Genomic DNA, 15929 nt, shown 5'->3' with positions numbered 1-15929 from the left:
GTGATGAAGGATAAAAAAGCGCAAATGTGTTAGACTCTGTGCCAAGTTCACTGACTGCATTACAGCTACTGCGTACCCCTGAGAGAGTTAAACGGTAAACCAGACGCTTCACACCTTTGGGGTGGAGCTCTGGAAGTGGGTGTGCTTAAGTACCTGGAGTATGTCCGGGTTCAGTGCTGATCCGGGGTCCTAGAGCAGGTGGCTGAGCTCCATTTCTGAGAATGGGTGACAGACTGAGAGTCAATGCCCAGGGAATATGCCAGAGAGGCCAAGGGAGGAACCAGGGCTGCAACCTGCTGAGGCTCTGGAAGCTTAATACGCCCCAGGGGAAGCAGATTACAGAGTCTTGGACTCTGCTCACAGAGTCCAACATACACCCTCCTCATGGGTGACCGGCTGAGAGCTCTCTCTAGAATCTGTGACACTGGGGTTTAGTAACACCTGGGGCGATGCAGGTGCCATTCCCCAGTGTATATTTGGAGACCTGAGTATGCTGAGGTGGGTTGAAAAAGTGATGCGTCTCTCACTTTTAATGTTGTTTACACATAGTATTTGCTTTAAAATTCCCCCTCGTGTTAGTTTGTTTAGTGAAAGTTGTGCCACTTGGCTAAACCTTGGGGAGTATGTATCAGGAGTGTGGGAAATGAGGTGGGGTTCAACCACTAGGAGTAGGGTGATCATAGTAGAAACCCCAACCCTTCAAATGCAGTGGGGTAGTTAGTCTGTGTAGGGTTAGCATATTTCAGGTTCCAAAAAGAGGACACTGGGCAGTGCGCGGGAGAGGGTACCTGCGGTGGGGGCACTCATTGGAGGCAGGAGGCAGTGTCGGTCCCTGTCACAGTGGCAGGGCGGCTGGTGCAAGCCCTGGACGCAGAGACAGCCACCAGTCAGCGCTTCCCTGTGGGGCCCCCTCCCCAGGGTTGGGAGTCAGGAGCTGGGTGGGTGGGATCTGGCAGCTGCGGCTGCAGGGGAATGGGCCAGTCAGCTGTGGATGCAGGGGAGGGACCAATCGGAAAGTGGAGCAATCAGGGCTCTTTCTGAGCTGCAGCCTCTGCTCTGCAAAAACCCTGGACATTGCCTGTTGTTTGAAAAATCCCCATGGACAGAGGCCGGAGGCTCAAAAAAGAGGCTTTATCCAGGAAAACGTGAACAAATGGTAATCCTAAGTCTGTGCCTCTGTAATGAATTCCATAAAGCACGTGTCTGCAACCCTCCTGATGGATGGGCTGAATAGCTAGATAGATCTGCTTCCTAAATGTAGACATTTAATGCCCACATAGATTGTCTGTGATTCCAGAATCCAGCTTGGACTTTGTGTGGTTAGGTGTTGATGTTGTTTTCAGGATTTAAATACTCAAACTACACTTAACCCACGCAGTTCTACACCTTTCTGTCTTGCTTAATAGGCTGTACATATTATAGAGCACCTCCGATCTCAGCCTTGTGTGGAATGGTCATAGCCAGATTAAGAAAAGTACAGAATCTAATCAAATTCAGGCCCTGGCTGATCTATGGTAAAAAGGGGACTCTTACCTAGTGAGAGCCAAAATTGCACCTGGGTGACAAAGGAAATCTTAATAACTTTAACTCCTATATGAATGGCCCATGGGAGGCCGCCAGAAATACTATGTGATTTGATGTTTCAGCCCGACAGTGTTCCATTTATGCTTGATTCCACACCTTCTACCTGGCATTTCTATGTGGCGATTCTGGGGAGGACCCACGTCACCTCATTACTTTAAAGAAGAAATGTAGTGCTGCCTGGGAAATGCCAAATTAATTGCATTTAATTATCACTGATAAACCCCCTGAATAGTACTTGCAATTATTTTGGAGGATTTTTCTACAGAAAGTCAAAGGTCTCATAATTGGAAAGAGAGATGGATCAGTGTCTTTCTGGTTTGCAGGTAGATGGGACTGTGTCCCAGCTACAATCTACTGGCACATTTCCCTGATATGCTGGTCTTGGAAACCTTGTAGTTGGCTTTGGCTCAAGTGGTGAGAGCTTGAGGAGAAAAAAAAACATCATAAAGCTCGCTGAGCTTGCTCCCCATAACAGCTGCCTGCACCTTCCCTGTTGCGATTTTGAGAGTTAGCTATGTGGACTCCAGGGAGATATGGCTTTTGGAGAAAAAACAGGCTTATTTTCTTTCCCCTTACTCTGCAGTGAAAACCCAGGACCTGGTTAACAAATTCCATTTTTTAAAAAGTGAATTTCTGTCATCTGTGGCCCTCCTTCACATAACTGCATACTTCTGTCTGATCATTTTTCATTTCTTCTTCCGAGAGATTTCATATAAAAATGTTCAGTACAAACAAACCTTAACCACATCAGTTTGAGCTTCAGCTACCTTGCCCGCCAGATCTTCCCACCCTGGCTATTTCTAGATGGACCAGTACTTGGTGATGTTGTCTCAATCTCCTTTCCTGTATTACAGTCAAGCTGTGCATAATAAATTTGGGATTTTTAGCTACTTAAATAGCTGGAAAATGACTAGCAAAAAACACACCTAAAAATCCATCTCTGTGCCCTGTCATCCTATTGCATACTATCTGCTTGAATGGTGTATATCAGTAGCATACATCCATGCAGTCTGTGTTTTGGTAGATTCCCAGCCTTTGTATTGTGTGTCTGGTCTGGTTATTTTTCCTTGCTGTGTTGAGTGGTGAAATTGATTGGACTCCTTTTGATTTTAGGGCAGACTGTTTGCTAGGGAGTCACTGTATAACCTGTTCTGAGAAAATAAATTACAATGGAGGCTCCCTAAAGCGGATTGGGAGATATTTCAAGGAAATACTAAAAAATAAATGGGACTAAAATAGCTAAAGGTACTGGACACTTTCCTTTAGTTTATTGTAAGCCTGTTGTGAACTACAATTATATTTTCACAAATGTGCCTGTGCCACTTAACCCAGACTCTTCACTCGCGTTATCACCACCTCATGGCATTCGAAGACCTGAGTTGCTCAAGGTGCATGGGAGCTATAGCCTTTGCCTGTCGTAGTTGTGTATTGCAGTCTCTTGTGATTGTGAATTATGGGAATGGCAGAGGCACCTACAGGAGCTGCAGGCAGAAATGGAAAACATTGAGCGGTGTGGGAGGGACTGAAAGGAAACCCAGAAACATGTGGAAAACTTTTCTTCAGTAGCCAGCGGACTCTAGAGACGCCTGCTCTAGTGATTTAGAATAGACATTGTGCCCAGGTCCTCCAGGCCAGGGAGATGTGCAGTACCACAGAAAAGGAAGAATGGTGGTAATGTGATTCAATGAGCTCATTTAATTTGTGTCCTAAAACTAGGCAGCCACAAATTCCCTTGAAAGGAGTCTCTCACCTTTCACTTCAATTCACTTCAGGAAAGTAGAGATTTCAATAAGTTATATGCGGGATTCAGTCTCCTACTTAGTGTTGCCATATCTGTGCATTGCCAGCTATTATGTAGACACTGCTTTATGAATCTGGCGAGAATAAGCTGAAATTTACATTTCACTCTGTGCAAATTCACTCTGTGCATTTATTTGTTGCTGTTACGAGCTCCATTAATACGCTCACTTCCCTTGCCAGTGTGAGTGGGCATTTTAATGCTATTTTTGGAAGCTTGTTCTGTGCACTGAAGCCCACATTAGACTGAAGGTAATATTAGCACTTTTGACCTGTGTGTCCTCAGGATGAAATGAGCTGCAGCAAAGCTTACCAAAATGATACGACTGGTTATAGAATGAACTGACTGTTAAAGTAAATATTGCTCTTTCAGTTACCATTTTCTGGCTGATACTAATGATTATGGCTGTGCTCTAGCCTGCAGGCCAGCATTCACAAGCCAGCACTGGGCCCATTTTCAATTTCACACGTATTAAAGTAATTTAATAACCAAAAAGAAGCACATGAATTGATAAAATCTGTTTTCAGACCTATGCTTCATTCACAGGACGACCTTCTTGAAGTTGTTTAAAGCTTTTCAGTGACTAATAACTTGCTTTCAGAAATGTTGAGCTGTTGGTTGTTGGTTGGTAGGTGGCTCCTGGGGGAGGGCAGGGGGCTGTGAAGTAGAGTCAAGTGCATGGGAATTGCAGGCATTAGTCATCATTAATGGGCTTAGCTTCTTGTTAAATGTCAAGGTGGCAATTTAAAGCAGTGCATTTAAGCATAGTTTCTCTCAATTTCAGTCTGTCCTGAAATAATGCTAAACAGCATCTGGGAACGGGTTTCGGTTAAATGAACCAATATTTAACCATTCTTTTGTGGCTTTGGTGGGGTCTGAAAATTCTGCCCTGAATCTTATGAAAGTCTGTAGATTGTCTCGGAGTTCTGGGATATCATGAGATGGTATTCACTGGGTTTGGATTGGTGTGGGAAGTTGCCATGTGGTGGTTTTTTTGGAAGCCACCTAGGAATACAAGGCAAAGTTACAAATATTGGATGCAAAAGTCAGCATCCCATCTGTTCTGGGTACACAGGTTGTGGTGTAAAATAGGCTCAAAATATTTAAACTGCAAGTGAGTGAAGTAAACTAACAGCATGGGAAACATCTTTTCAGTCAGCCAATATTCACTGCAACCAGGGATCTGACCCCTCCTCTCTGCCTTGAATACAGGAGTGGATAGGTGACTGAGACCCTCCCCCTTAAACATAGTTGTCCTAATCTGCATGCACAGCCAACAACCCGTGTATGCGCATGCATGCATGAGTGATGGACTTCCTGCCAAGCTGATGTAAGACACTGGGCTTAATTTCCTTTTCTGTGTCCCTAAGTGAGAATATTTGGAGAACTTGAAATGCAAGACACTAAAAGTCAACAGATTAAAGAGAATTTTTTCTTCGCCTTTGTCCAGTCTTGGTCCCCTTTCAGAACAGCAGCAATTTCAGAGATTCTTCCAGGGAGTCACAGACGGTAAAGAGGAGATAGATAGTGCTTTGTGTGAAAGCTTGCTTCCCAAACTTGGAGTTGTTAGGGAAGGTGGCAGTGTTTCACTTGAGGAGCTCTGCAACTCATAAACACCCATCTATTCTTTATGAATGGCAGCTTCTTCTGTGAGTTGCAGGTATGTTATTGGCATAGAGAGTGGCATCCATTCTCCTCAATAACACGTTTATACAATGTGTTTCATGCCTCCCCAAAGTGAGTCATAAAAAAAGTCTTTATTCCCTGTTCTTTGGCACTTTCAGTTCTATGGTGAAGGGAGGCGTTGGGAAATAATGCAGAGCTCCCTATGGGTTTAGTGGCTTCCAGTTGGTATGACATAAATGGCAGTGTACAATTGAATCAACTGTAATGGGGCATATTCTAATTTCTAGACTGTCACTTGCTTTCTCTTAGAATTGTACAAAAGCGATTTGGTCTCTGTGGGTGTTCTTTTGAGCAGGATGTCATAACTTGGGCCCAGAGGAAGATTGTAAAAGTATGAAGCTCTTTTGAAAATTCAGGCCTGTATTCAAGAATAGTATGGAACGTCTCCAAGGGTCTGTTCTCGTGTGGGAGTGGATAAATGCTTGGCCACTTGTTCAGGAGACCTAAGATGATGTCTGACTAGATCAAGTAAAATGAGTTTTGTTCTCGGTTGCTCAGTTTTTAACCAACATCATAGAGTTAGCCACGATTTGCCGGTTCAGGACTAGAAGCAGTGCATGTTAGCAGAGATGCATTGTTAGAGCTGTGGAGCAGGTTTGTCTGAATTCTCTCTAGCTTTTCCACATAGCTTTTATTTCATGAGCACTAAAATCCCCCAAATCGCCCCTAAAGAGAGGGCAGAAAGCGCTTTTCTGTGTGAGTTGCAGATGATGCAGTAAACAGTCTGTTTTGAGTTGAAAAGAGGAACTGGCGGCAGCCAGAAAAGAGGAAGGATATCAGTTAAAATCTGTCCATTGTCCCCTGCTCTTGCCATCTAGGGGGAAGCAGAAGCTCGTCCTGTCCCAAGGAAGAAAACTGAATTTTCTCCAGAATTTTAGACCTTTCAAATCTGACCCCATGGATGTGTTGCTTCTCAGGGAGCCACATAGTTGGGAGAGAAATAAAGTAGTAACTCCCATGGAAATAAATAGGAGGAGGCTTACCTGCTGGCACCCTTCCCCGCTGGGCAGTGGGGGAGTGTGGTCGGAAGAGGAGGAGCCTTTCACCTTTCCCTGCTGGATTTCCATGTCTTTTCCCCTGATCTTGATAAAAAGAACAAATCTGTTTAAACTGTATTTCTCCTTCCACCTCCACACACTCTTCTCTCTGCAAACTCAAGGTCATGCTGCACTGGAAGCTTACTGCTGCCTCCACTAACAGTATAAGTCATTTTTCCACTTCAGGCATTCACTGCCAGGCACTGCACACACTGTGTCTGGGCATAACATTAGTGACTGAGTGTGCATCCAAGAGACATACACCCTTACTTGCACATTGGGGCTTTTAAAGCGGGAGATAGTGAAATGACTTCAGGCCATGGTGAGGGAGGTAATGAATTGCTGTTAACTCTGCCATACGCACTCAGGGTGTCTTTCCTCTTCTGCACTCTTCTCCTCCTGCCATTCCTTGGGGAAATACAAACAAAAAGGAGTTAAGAATAAAATAAAAATTCATATATACAGCAAGTGTTTTACTTTGTTCTGTTACCTAACTTCTGGGCAGGCAGTGAGGATTAGCAGAGCCCCTTGCCAGCTCTGACTACTTAAAGCAAAATAAACATCTTTGCAACATGGTCTGATACTTACTCCCTTTAGAATCACAGGCACCTCCAATTAATCATCCTGTCCACAGAAGAGGAGTTGGTGAAGATTAGAGGATGCTTGCCAGATTTGACGAGCTGACGAGGAAGTGGGGCACTGACACAGCATTAAGGATAAATTGGCTATGTTCCCACACTGGGGAGCAGTGGTGGTGGCCCTTGCTTTTCTCTCTCCTAGGTGAGTGATGTCTCTTCTAGCTGAGGCAAAGTTTAATGCTTTAATGAGCAAAGCTTTTTAGTCTTTTGTTGTGGGATATATTAGTAGTCTAGGACAATTCTCTGTTTTAGGCACACAACTTTGACTAAAGAACCTTTCTTCCTTTGTGAGAAAAGGTTTCTACAGTGTCACTTGGCTGGTTATAAAAATTATTAGGTTTGATCTCTAATAAATCCATGGGCTGGCCAAGCCAGATGAGTTCTTGAACAGTTAATGAAGAAGATATGGCCCATACATGGCAGGTGGGGAGTTCTGTGCATGCCATTCCTGGGCAAGAAAGAGGGAAATCTCCTCCTAATCCATATTTAAACTGTGCATATAATTATGAGTCATAGGCTTTATCCACTCATCTGAGCAACCACATAAACCTCATCTTTTTCTTTAATTTTATTCATATGTAGATTAAACAGTAAGTAAAAAGAATGTTCCACATATACTTGTTTTATTGGCTTTAAATAAGAAGCACAGATTGCACAAGTTACAAAAAAGGATGGAAGGAAAAAACCATAGTAGGAAGAATAGGTCAGTGATGGAACAGATTGCACTTCTTATTAGGTGGCAGCAGAGTGCTTGGTGCTGTACAGAGTCCAGAGCAAAACACAATTCCTGTTCCTAGGTGTTTACAGTCACAATAGACAGTCCAGTGCATGAACACAATGTGCGGAGGGAGAGAAAAATGGATTTATCACACTGGTTTTTTTTAAATAAATCTCATGATATATTTCATTGTATTTATAGATGAAAGTGAAAAAATGGGATATACTTCTACTCTTAAGGCTCAAGAAAATATTTTGTCCAACACTTTATCAGCATAGGTTAGTGAGCAGTTAAGTAGCTCATTTGTTTACAAACATGAACAGACTGAATCTGTTCTACATTTCAATTCTAAGGGTAAATTGATCTAGAGAGACTAAATCCAATGTGTAGATAAACATGAAATGTTTTCAGATGTTTGTTTTTTTTTGAAAACTGAAGAAGATTGTTCTATAGTGTGCACAGATGCAGAGCCATGTGCCCAAACCAATATGTCAAACTGTCATGTGGGAGATTTGGTGAAAAACATCTTGTCCTAAGGGAATCATTTTAAACACTATATGTAGGCTTGTAGCCCATAAGAGATCATAATTCAAATCTAGTCCCTCTTATGGTAGTTTGGCCCTTACTTAGGTTCCAAATGAACAAAAGCCTATTAATGCAGCCTTTGAGTTGTTCTGGAATAGTAGGGGGAAACTGATCTTTGATCAGGGAGTACAGGATTTTGAACCAAAACATCTGATTTAGCCTTAACAAGATCAGTAACAATGTGAGAGCTTCATGCTTGGCTAGTCATTGAGGGCGTGCTGCAGTGCACTGAGCCCACGCTGTGCTGGGTAGATGGGACTCTGGGGCAGCCAAGGAGCAGTAGCAGCGGCTTTGTCAGAGCCTTTGAAGCAGTGTAAGGGACAAGCCCTGAGGCAAGTCGCCATTCCAGGGATCTTTACCTCCTGTTTGTCACTTTAATCTTACAGTAATGCTGCAATGTCGAGTGGAACCCATTCGAAACCAGACCTTTACCAGACTATGATCGTACGCTCTCACTCGCTCCTTGTCTGCATCTCTCTCTCCCTCCTTTTTGTCACTGGCAAAATTAGAGAAATGACACAGGCAGGACTCCATGACCAGAGGAGCATAAACTCTTATTGCCTTTATACAGCATCTCATACTGCTTTAGCTATGAGCTCCCCTAATTAACCTCTCTTTTGGTGTGGGGATATGTAATATGCGTTCTACCAGAGCACATGGAGATGTGTTTTAATGGAATTAGAATTTCTGGAAATGAAGTCAGGGCACATCTTTGGGTGAGTGGTACCATCCAACTGAATAGAATAGGTTTTTATTTTTAAAGTGTCTTTTTATGTAGCATCTCCATGTGCAGAAGCTTCATGGAGAAGTTAGTTGTGGGTTGAAGAGAAAAAGAGAAGACGGAAGCTTTAAAGAAAGGATGTGGTTCATTGCTTCAAAGAAATGGGGCATACTAGGTTACATCTTCATTAGGGAAAAAGGTGTGCTTTTCCTAGTGTGGACGAAGCAGTTTGTCATTTTCACACCGGACATGTGTAGTGAGTTTCCTGGTTGAACCCTGGGCTCCTCCATAGTGTGTATGTATGTGTGTGTGTGTGTGTGTGTGTGTGTGTGTGTATATATATATATATATATATATATAAATTTGACCTGCTCACACATGTGAAAGCCGCTGCCTTGTCCACGCTAGCATTTTACCCTGTGTTCACTAAGACACGGTTACAAAATACTCACCTTCTCTTTTAGTATGGATGCAATGCTAGACAGCCCAGCAGAAGCGAAAGGGCAGCCTCTTAAATGTGTAGGATCCTGGCGAATGGGTGTGTATTTGAGGTATGAGAAGGGCTGCATGACGTATGCTGTTGTAAACCCTGATCTTTTGAGGCTTTATAACTTGGCCATAAAGAGTCAGTCTGGGCTGAAGCTTGGTGTGTAGTCTTTTTGATAAATGTTTTGATTAAAGAATGTATTCTCTCTTATCCCTTTGCTTACTGATGCTATGTGTATACATTTTTCTCTGCCTTCATTTGGTTGTCAGTCCTGAAAATGCCATTTTGTTAGTTGGAGAATGAAAACGTGGGAAAGGATGGAAGAGAAACGTGGTATTTCTGTTCCCTCACTGATTGAGCATAATCTTTAGGCCATGCTCACGCTGCCGCAGTGTGGACTGTGGGGCAGAGCCCTGCGTGGGTGGTGGGACTCTTTTTTTTTTTTTTTTTTTAATCCTGCTCTGCAATACCCACTCCCGCATTGTTTCTTGCATTTTTATCCCATTCCCACCTGCAAAAACCTTAGATTTCACAAGAGAGACAGATTCCCCTATGCTATTGAAAACCAAAGTCAGTTAATATATTGTGTATATAAAAAAGAAATTCAGACATAATTTTTACCACTAAAAGAATAAAACACATGTTGCTTAAACCGTGTAAAAAAATAGTTCCTGTTACAATAGACATCTAATCTTTCTATCCCTCACTTAAATTTAAGTATTAAAAGTTTTAAAGTGTTTTCCCACAAATTACCATTGTCTGTTTTCCCCCCACCCACCCAATCCTGCCAGAACAAAATACATTTTACCTGCTGCCGTTGTTATGGCAGCAGGTCCTGCGGAATCCACGGTATCCCAGTCCCGCTACAGTTGTACTCTGACTGCTCTGCGTAGACGCTGCTGGCACAAATGTTAAGGTACCTAGTTTGCGTTAATGTAGTCCTCTTTCAGACCGCGTAGATAAACCCTCAGAATGTCTGTGAATACTCACGACTTCATAAAAAGACAAGTCTTCAGTGAATGTTCTGAAATACTTGCTTAAAATTTGCACTTTGGACAAATATCCCTGTCAATAAACAAGTTAATTAGAATGTTTGTTGAAAACAAGCACGTGTGGGTGTGAACGTAGTCAGACTTCATTCATTTAAATGACTGTAGATAATTTTTTGTAGTGTTTACCCAGCTCTTCAGATGTTGTGGCTGGCTTTTAGAAAGACCTCTGTGCAGGTTGAGGGTAATAATTGTCCATGTTAGCTTCTAGGGCATTTAGTGTTTGGTGCAGGAATTTTCTCCATCGTGTACAGTGTGGTACTATTGGCCTGGGTACATATGTATTCTTTTCATCTTCCTCTGAAGCAGCAGATTCTGGATGCTGCTATATGCAGGATAATGGGTTTGATGGGACATGTTCAGAGGATAGTAAGGAGGAACACACATTTTCCAATGTTAAACTTGGCATTTGCAATAACCCAGCATGGTAGATTTAGAATTATCAGAGCTTTTCCCCATTCCCCCTTCAGGTGAGAGAGCCAGAGGACCCTAGCTGCAGCCAGAGGCAAAATGATCACCTTAGCCCTACAGTTGAGTGTCTCTCCCAGACGTCAAGTCCTAGAGTCCTGGAGAATATGCTTGGAAGTGCTCCTTTGAAAGGGTAAATGCAAGCTGGGGACTCAGCAGGTGGTCACGAAGCAGATAGCTCTTAGGTACCAGCTGAATGCCCACTGTGGATCTGGATGGAAGAGAGCTGGAAATTTCTAGAAAGGAAGTTGATATGCTATCAACTTGAGCTAATCTTGCGTTTCTTTTGTTTTGCTATGATGTTATGCTGATGCAGTACGTATCCAGACTCCTTTGTGGACGCTAATTGCTTCATTTGCTTGAGGTATACGACCTTAATCTGTACATGTTATATATCTTAAACATTTAAGTTTTTATCTGTAGTTGAACATTGACCAACAAGAGATGATCATTTTCAAGTGGCATGTCCTACAAATCAAATATTTTTCCTTCGCACCCATCCCAGGTTCTAACTCATGATAAATGTTGCTGTAGAACAGGGAGTCTCCAACACGGTTACCAGGGATCCAGCAGGCAACACAGCTCTGTTGATGCCAGAGTAACAATCCCATTGCTTTCATGAAGAACTTTTACAGCTTTCTTGCCGTAGTTATTTATAGGATCAGTTTTATATTTTAAATGTAACTCCTGTGTGAAAAGCATCTTTAAAATTCTTTGCTTACAAAAAGTTAGGTGCACACTGTAATTGACCATCATTTATACTAAAATTGGCCACTCTCAGGCAGTGAAAGGCTGATAACACCATACTGCTGTATCGGATTAATTTTAACCTGCTGACCATACCCCTCAGGACAGAGCATGTATTGGATAAAGCAGGTGGTGTGGCGTGGTTAGTTTTCAGTGAGGCAATGAAATGCTGAGGCAGGCCTAGTGACACATTTGCTGAGGCTGCATCATTGTGTTTGGACAAGTGTCATAGTAGAGTTTGCAATGTTACTCATCAAGTGGAACAGGCTCCCTTCCATTTTAAACACAACAGGATTCCCACAGAAAAATATTTGTTTGCTGACTTTAAAAGATTGCTGCTTTTGTTAAGGCAAAATCTTTATTAAAAAAACCCCCAAACACACAGAAAACCCCGTATGTGAACTCTCACCCCTAAAATTGCTGTTGAACTGGCTCTTGTCACCTGAAACCCATCTGCAGCACTCACCGTCTTCTCTGCCACCCCCGGTATTAGATCTATAACATATTCAGTGTCTAACAAAAGAGCAGCCAGTGCCAGCTAACTCCTCATGCAGCTGAGTTTACTACCCATCCAGATGATGCCTGTAAATGATACTTCACCAGTTTAGGGCTTTACTTACTTGAGTAGCTGCACTGCAGTCAATGAGTTATAATAGTCTTTGGTGTAGCTCTATTGAAATCACTGGGACAGCTTATGTGAGGAGGGGAGCAGAATTTTGTCCTTATTGCTTTGTCAGGGGCTGACTTTGACATACTGAGAGTGAAAAATTCTGTATTGATTTAAATGAAAACAAACATAACTTCGTATTTTTAAGCACACTTCTGGTACAGAAATATTCTCCACTAATTATCAGTTGCATTACCTGCTTTGCACTGGATCAGTGGTGCCTCTCTTTATTATTTGTGTTACGGTGCTGCCCGCAGCCTGCCACGATCTAACTGATGCACGGTACCCCTGTGCTTCTGTCGTGCTTCAGTGAAGATGCTAATGCGCTGACGGGAGCGTCTCCTGTCCGTGTAGTTAATCCACCTCCTCGAGAGGCGATAACTGTGTTGAGGGGAGAAGCTGTCCCGTTGACATAGTGCTGTCTACGCCAGGGGTTAGGTCGGTATAACGACGTCGCTCAGGGGTGTGGATTTTTCACATCCATGAGTGATGCACCATGGTTTACCAGTGTAAGTTTACAGTGTAGACTTGGCCTGGCCCGAAAAGCCCCAGGCTTGCACAGCCAAAAACCCCAAACTGGCAGCTGGTTGTTTGTAGGCAGATTCCTGTGCACACACAGACCTCTGTACTGGGGCTTAAGACCTTGAAGGATGGTAAGGCCAGATTGCTTCTATGCAAGTTTCTCGGCTTTCTCCGCTGAAATGGTGTTTTATATCTTTCTGTGCCAATTGCTCCTCTCTGAACCTCCACAGATATCCCTGTGCCACCAGGGAGACTCTTCCTCTTTTTCTCCCCCAGCAGAGGAAGAATTCTGCTGTCAAACCAATCACAAAGCACTGGTTGTTCCTATACTGATACCAGTGTGCACTGTACTTAAAGGGAGACCTAAAAATAGAAAAAAATTCAGGTCCTGTGTATTATGTAATAGGCATGAACAAGATATAGTTGAGAAAAATAGATTTTTCCATTTGATCCTTTTTTATTCCTCTGTTGCCTCAAGCAGCTTTATTTTTTAACCCAGCATTGCAAAAGTGTTTAATTAGGGCAAATCATTAAATAAAAATTCATTTTTTAAAGTCCCTAAAAGAAACCCGAGTCCTTGCCTTGTCGTTTTCTTGGAGTGCCAACATGTTAGTATTCTGGGTTCCACCTGATAGGCTTTGCTATTGATGTAGTTAATAATAAATCCTGAAACTGCTGTTTGCTATTCTTTGGCCTGGACAGAGTGTGGCTCTGGCATGGCCCGTGCTGCGGGATGCCTGAGGTGGGCCAACTCTACAACAGATGAGTGACTGTTGTGCACATGGCAGGGGTTGGAATGCCCAGAGTGAGGTAAGACGTCTTGTAGTAATTGTTCAGGGAAGCAATATTTTTGGGAGAGGGTGGGAGAAGTCCAGAACCGTGGTGATGAGGCAGTGTTCAGACCAGGAGGGGATGTGATAGTGTAATCTTTGCTAGCTGCAATGGTGCATTTGGTCATGTGGAAAATCCTGTTCTGTGCTCAGGCTTTGCTGGTCCAAACTTTTACTCAGAACTGCATTTAGCTAACCAAAACAAAACGCCAACCAACTGGTGGAAAAACCTTCACTCAGCTCTTCCTGGCCTTGAAAGGAGGTATGCTTTGTCTCTTCTTTTAACCAAATTGACTCCAGGGTGATTCTGTTATAAATTCAATTTCTAGAAGGAGAGGAGAAGCAGGGGTATATCAATGATAGGAGGTGACATAAAACAACAGCCAGTGACCACTGCTAAAAACAGTGTCTGTCTTTTAATGCCCTTTATTCCCTGTTCATCTCCTGCTCTCAGCAGTTCCTGCTATCTCCCCATGCTTTTCCTTATTTGTAGCCATCCATCCTTCATTCAGATCCTCGTAGGACTTGTCTGTACCATGACACCTACAAGAAATAAATCAACCAAGCATTTTTTAAAAGGAAAAACCAACCATGCTTTGTGCACACCTTGTTGAATGTTCACATTGCCTGGATTATTGCCTTGTCCACTGTCTCTTTTCCTGCACCTTCACTCCTCCAGCTTGATGCCTCTTTCAGTCTTATGCCATTTAAATTTTAACATCTGGGGCAGACCATGCCTCTTATGATGGGGAGGGGAGGACTAGCTCTGGGTGCTCAGCGAATAAATAATTTTCACAGTTTTGTAAATTTACAAGGCACTCTCACCCACGTCCGTGTTTAGAAAACCTCAGCATCTTTGACCTAATGATACTTTTTGTTTATTATCACAGCAGAGTTAGGAAGTCTCATCTTCGCTTAGAAATTCAAACTGAAAACACCAATTGCTAGGCAGGCAGCTCTATAATATAGTTTTGTGTTGCCTTTACAAATTATCATACTGATATAGCATCTTGCTAAGTAGGTATCTAAGTCACTAATCCAAAACAAAGCTCGCATTCTTTTCTTGTATAAAGGCTCCACATAGTGTCACCATCCCCAGTTCTGACCTATTTCTCCATGCTGTATAGTGATCCTGTAAGAGTAAGAACATTTCTAACATCCTGAAATAATCCACATTAAAAGCATTTTCAGTTTTAAATCAGGTACTGTCAGATTGTGTTGGGATTTTTTTATGATTAATGTAAAAAATGATATCCTCATGATTTTGTAACAATTCAGGTCCTCTTCATATTTGATTTATTTTAGCAGCAGGTTAAATGAGGGAAATATAACTTGCTCCATGATGTGTAATAAGCTAATACTAGTGAGAGAGAGAGTGAGTGGGGGAAAGCCTTAATAGGGTTCAACATTCACGCGAGTTTTCTGACCTTCTCATCACTACCCATGCACGTGGGATTTGAATGGGACTTTGCTCTGAGTTATATGTAAAGGTTTATACAGATCCCTACTTCCTAAAGCAAGAGGCTCTCCTGTCTGCTGTTGATGCTTATGCTTTATTTTGGAGAATGGTCATTTGATTCAAGCTCTGTGGTGACCCTGAGCATTGACTGGCATTTGAGTAGCGAGTGCGTGGGTTGTGGTTATGACTAATAACCCAAAGAGCGTTCTTGTTGTTACTGATGTAACAGGTCATTGGAAGCAGTGAAATTTCATGTTGATATGAAGGGCCAGCAATCTCTGCTGGCACTCTGTTCATGTGTGTTAATTCATGCTGCTGTGTGAATGTGTAAAATTTGGGTTAAATAGTCAAATGTGAGAGAAAATGAAGACTGCCTGCCTAGATTTGGTTTTTAGCCTGCATTTACAATGATAATATAAAGTACAGGGTGGGTTTTTGAGCTTGATCTCTGCAAGGCATCCTTGCAGGGGCTGAAAAGGACCTTCCAGGCCAACTAGTTCATTCTTCCTTTCTCAGGTCTCAAGTAAATTTAAAGCTGGAGTGATGCCAGAACTCACCTCCTGTTCAGGACCTGGTATGCCTGTGATGGAAGGTGAAATTGAAAGAAATTAATCTGCCCTCTTCCCCCTCCCCATGTCTGGCAATTGAATTTTGACCCAGGTGTGAATATGTAATTCATTTTCTTTTCAATGACTGTCAGTTGAATTTTAGGAAGTTTGTTATTTAATAGGTGTGATAGGATATCTTCAGATAAAGTCAAAGGAATAAGCCACTCCTTTCTGTTTCTGCACCCCTGAGGCCACATTCATTATAAACTCTGTCTACTGGGTCAGCCCAGCTCTAGTAGTTGAAACCTCAGGGTCTGTGCTTTGTTTCTCTGATGGCAGGGCTCAGCAAATAAGGGATAGGAAGCAGTGCAATCTGGCTGTTGGG

General features: G+C 42.7%; 1 protein-coding gene across 4 annotated transcripts in view; it reads left to right on the top strand.

The window, feature by feature from the left end:
• The window catches only part of MN1 (MN1 proto-oncogene, transcriptional regulator), a 193883-nt gene that overhangs the window by 23910 nt on the left and 154044 nt on the right, over positions 1 to 15929 (top strand). For 2 of the 4 annotated variants that reach the window (XR_012155000.1, XR_012154999.1), the window contains exon 3: positions 15513 to 15588. The exons of the other annotated variants lie outside the window; for them this stretch is intronic. The gene's annotated coding sequence lies outside the window, so the exon portion shown is untranslated. The remainder of the gene's footprint in view (positions 1 to 15512; positions 15589 to 15929) is intronic. 4 annotated transcript variants of the gene reach the window in all.

Source organism: Lepidochelys kempii, chromosome 15, assembly GCF_965140265.1.
Source record: "Lepidochelys kempii isolate rLepKem1 chromosome 15, rLepKem1.hap2, whole genome shotgun sequence".
Lineage (NCBI taxonomy): Eukaryota > Metazoa > Chordata > Testudines > Cheloniidae > Lepidochelys > Lepidochelys kempii.
Note: the sequence above shows the minus strand (reverse complement) of the source record. Positions and strands in the feature narration are given on the sequence as shown.